Raw genomic sequence first — 4,986 nt, 5'->3', positions numbered from 1 at the left:
GAACCTGTGTGTGTATATGTCGGTGTGTGTTTATATGTCAGTGTGTGTGTGTATAAAGAGACAGTGCTCTGACAGTGCGCTGTTAAGACGGCCCTGATTAAGGGGGGGGGGGGGGGACGCTCCACAATCCATAACATCGCATTACGTGTGTCCGGCGCCGGACACACTTAATGCGATGTTATGGATTGTGGAGCTGCCAAGGAGATTATAAAGATGAATTTCTGAGCATTCCTGAGGATGAAGATAAGAAAAGATGTATTAGGATGCTATTCACTGCACCCACAAGGTAATGGCAGCAGCTTCATAGGGTCCAGGGAGGGTGACAGGTGCGCTTTAAGCATGTGAATACGGCCCCCTGGTCATAGTAACAGGTGTGTAATAGAAGACAACACAGGGAATAGTAAATAATAGGAAACTTTAACAAACTCTTTAGACGTGACTATCTTTTATTTTTTCTTTAGCAAACCGTCTCATGACAATGAATCGTGTAGAAAAGAATATTAAGAAAAGAAAATACACTAAGGATTTCTTGCAGTATGGTTTTACCTCAATAATTACAGCAGGAATTGAGAAACCACAATGTGTTGTTTTTTGTGAAGTTCTCTCAGCTGAATCTATGAAGCCGAACAAACTAAAACGGCATTTTGATAGCAAGCATCCACTCTTTGCTAGCAAGGATATCAGCTATTTTAGAAGCAAAGCTGATGGACTCAAGAAATCTAGATTTGACACTGGTGGCCAGTACCATAAACACAATGTAGCAGCTGTTGAAGCGTCATATTTGGTGGCACTCAGAATTGCCAGAGCTATGAAACCTCACACCATTGGTGAGGATTTACTGTTGCCAGCTGTAAAAGACATAGTTCAAGTGATAATTGGAAATGAATATGTTCAGAAATTGAATGGAATTTCCTTATCTAATGACACTGTCCACAGAAGAATAGAGGACATGCCTGCTGATATTCTTGATCAGGTGATCCAGGAAATTAAATCTGCACCACTACCAATATTCAGTATCCAGCTTGACGAATCTACAGACGTGGCAAACTGTGCACAGTTGTTGGTTTACGCAAGGTATATTAATGATGGCGACTTTAAAGATGAGTTTCATTTTTGCAAACCGCTTGAAACAACAACAACTGAACATGATGTTTTTGATGCAGTTGGTTCTTTTCTAAAATCGCATTACATCTCCTGGGAAAAGGTTTGCGGTGTATGCACAGATGGCGCTCCTGCTATGCTAGGACGTCGCTCAGGATTTCAGCGTTTGGTACAAAATGAATCGCCAAAAGCAATCGGAACACACTATGATACATTGCCAAATATTAGCGACTAAGACACTGCTGCAAGATTTACAAGAAGTAATGAAAAGCGTCATAACGTGTACATTTTGGTAAGTCGAGCGCCTTAAACAGTCGGCTGTTTTGCCAAGTGTGCAACGATCTAGATGCGCCAAACAATGCTCTGTTATTTCACACTGAAGTCAGATGGTTGTCAAGAGGAAAAGTTTTAAAACGTGTCTTTGAGCTTCGTGAGGAACTGAAAACGTTTTTTTTAATCAGAAAGCAAGACCGCAATTCGAAGCACTGTTTAGCGATATAACTGAGCTGCAGAAAATAGATTACTTGGTGGACATCTTTGTCATTAAATTTATCCCTGTAAGGACCAAATGCAACGTGCCTCGATTTGTCTGAAAAAATGAGATCATTCCAAATGAAACTTCAGCTTTGGAAAGATAAATTGGATAAAAATAAAATTTACATGTTTCCTACATGATCTGCCTTCTTTGAGGAACATGACATTGAGCCAGACAACAAAATTATGATAACTTCTGTGAAAGAACATTTGCACATGCTTTCAGAGGAAATTTCATTATACTTTCCTAATCTACCTGACACCCCATTTGCACTTGCCAGAAGTCCATTCACAGTGAATGTTGAAGATGTTCCGGAGACAGCGCAAGAAGAGTTCATCGACCTAATTAACAATGATGCAGCGAGAACAGATTTCTCTACAATGCCACTGACAAAATTCTGGATTAAGAGTTTACAGTTATATCCTATTCTGTCTGAGAGTGTGCTGCGCCTTCTTCTTCCTTTTCCAACAACATATCTTTGCGAAACAGGGTTTTCAAGATTGCTGGTAATCAAGTCTAAATACCGAAGTAGACTTGTTGTGGAAAATGATCTTCGCTGTGCCCTTGCAAAGACTGCCCCAAGAATTTCTGAATTGGTAAGCAAGAAGCAACCACAACGATCTCACTGAATTTGGCAGCATACTGTAGCAAAATATTGCACTGTTGTTTACTGTTATATTTAAACCCATGCTATGCCATGGTGAAATGTTATTTAAAATTGTTGTTATATATAAACCCATGCTATGCCATGGTGAAATGTTATTTATTGGAATTCGTAATAAATATTTCTCAACATATAATTGTTTTTGTGATTTTTTAAATTATGTTTGATTTGTAGCAATGAGAATACATAATGCATATCAGATATTTACATTCCGAATCATAACTAGCAAAATTACAGTTTTAAAGTAGCCACCAAAATTATTTTTTGGGTTGGGGGTCACCGCAACATGAGGAACTGTATTGCGGGGTCACGGCATTAGAAAGGTTGAGAACCACTGCACTAGAGTATCTTGCACCATAACATCAATTGTGTCTATGGATGATAAACACACTAGTGGAATTTCAATACATTCCAAGTGTGGAACATAGCAGAATATATACAATATTTTTTATGGACACTGAAATGTATATTGAAAGTATCCATATATGAACTGATTATTTGTCACAATTATTTGTGGAGCATGAAATAGGGTTATTTAGTTATTCCCCGTTCTAGGGCAGGGTTACTTAAGACCAGCCGTCGTTGAGTCGGGGCGTTATAGTTCCCACAAGAGGGTGCCGACCTCTGTGGCCAGGTAGCGGCGAAATCAGAACTGGATTGCATTTCCCTATTATTTGCTCCTTAAACCATTCTGTGAGATTGTCTGTCACAGACTTGTTTATCTGGTGCCTAGAACATATATTGTGTTCTTAGGGTATTGTTCTCACCCACCTTCCCCATCCATCCAGTTAACCCATGTTTAGAGAGGGGGAGCCAACGTTGAGTAGGGATGTCATTTTTGCATTTAAGAGGGTGCTGACCCCTGCAGCAAAGTAGGAGTAACAATAGGGAGAACTTAGGGACTATTTGTCCGTCTCCTACCCTTCCTTCCCTCTATCCTCTCCTTGTGTGTTATTGGGTTTTACAAACCAGGGTGGTGGGTCATATCACAGTGTCCTTTTTTATTGAGTGAGACCAAACTAGGTCTAGTTATATAGAAAACTGAGCATTAGATTTTCTGCCTTTTAAAGTCTGGGGTCTAATTTCCAAACAGAAAAACCTCAATTATGAAAGGGCAGAAGAATAAAAAGACTTTTAAAGCCTTCTACATATCATAGCAAATATTTCATAAAAACTCTTCATCTACATGACGATCCTAAAGAATTTTCTTCTGAAAAGTCCTGTGGAAGAAAAGGACAAACATCACTAGTGTTGTCTTTCAACTGGATTTAACGGGGGCTCATGGTGACCGTTGAACATGTAGGACGCAACTTCCCGGGGATACAACTGTCATCATACAAAGCAAGAAATTGCCTTAAATTTAATGGTGTGATCATCGCAAAAAACTTGAAAGACAAGATTTCTAAAAAAAATACTGAGGAGCATTTTGATACTTTTTCTGAGCGGATCGGACCCTGTCACATTGGAGAAATAACTATCTAAAGTCAGTGATCTGGGATCTTTCTCCCCGCCGCCTCCATTACTGTGCCCACAACTGCTGCTGTTATATGTATAACAGGGCCTGCCTAGTTAAGCCTCTAATCAGTTCGAACTTTTAACTCAGTATTTATATCAAATATTGTCTGTATACCATCTCCGGCCCCATAGTTGTCTAATAAAAGAAGAGATTTTACCCATAGTGAAGCCGTCATGAGACTCTACCACAATTATAATGCTCCCGGTCTGCGACTGAGATCTAGAGGGGGCGGTTCCTAGGTGTTGTGCGGTTATTCCTCCTCTCATCTTTAGTAAAGAAAAGACATTAGACATATATGCACATCCATCAATTAAAGCAAATACTTATCAATTTCTGCGAATACCTTCTGCTCCATTAACGGTGAAAGTCGCAAGATGAAACTCGAGCAGCGGCCATCTTAAGTTCAGCACAGCGTCTATCAGTATCATCATCATAGCAACAGGCTATCAAAGACCTGGTCTCAATTATAACTAATAAAAATCCACCAGTAAAAGCATAACACTACTTTTAAGCTATTGGCAACTTTAATAAAGAATTATCTTTTCTTATTGGTAATTGAAGCGGAGACTTGCCTATTATACATAAACTGTGAAAGCGAAAGGTGCGCATGGAAAAGATATTTTGATGGTCCTCTGTCCTTTTAAACTTTGCTTTAAATAAACTTTGCACCCCAGTTAAACTTATATATGCCTATCAAATTCTTTTAAAGGGAACCTGTCACCCCATTTTTCACCTATAAGCTGCGGCCACCACCACTGGGCTCTTATAAACAGCATTCTAACATACTGTATATAAGAGCCCAGGCCGCTGTTTAGAACATAAAAAGCACTTTATAATAGTCACCTAGAAGGTCGCTCCGATGCACAGCAGTCGGATGGGTGGCACCGTTCTCCGGGACCAGCGCCTCCTCTTTCGGTCATCTTGGTCTTCCTTACTTTGAAGCCGCAGTGCATGACGTGTCTGCATCATACAAACGCGCCAGCATTGGGGTCCTGCGCAGGCGCACTACAATGCTTTGATCTGCCCTGAGCAGGGCAGATTAAAGTGCGCCTGCGCAGGACCTCAATGCCGAATTTCCTAAATTCACTTGGGTTGATAAGTACATTACCTACTTGGGAATAAAAATCACTACAGATTTTAACTCCTTAGCATTAAACATGAAAGACCTTA

General features: G+C 40.0%; 1 pseudogene; it reads left to right on the top strand.

Annotated features, from left to right (window-relative positions):
- The first annotated feature begins 478 nt into the window (after window positions 1-478).
- Window positions 479-2,265, top strand: LOC142312797 (zinc finger BED domain-containing protein 5-like; annotated as a pseudogene).
- The last annotated feature ends 2,721 nt before the right edge of the window (window positions 2,266-4,986 follow it).

The sequence above is a fragment of the Anomaloglossus baeobatrachus genome, chromosome 5, assembly GCF_048569485.1.
Source record: "Anomaloglossus baeobatrachus isolate aAnoBae1 chromosome 5, aAnoBae1.hap1, whole genome shotgun sequence".
Lineage (NCBI taxonomy): Eukaryota > Metazoa > Chordata > Amphibia > Anura > Aromobatidae > Anomaloglossus > Anomaloglossus baeobatrachus.
Note: the sequence above shows the minus strand (reverse complement) of the source record. Positions and strands in the feature narration are given on the sequence as shown.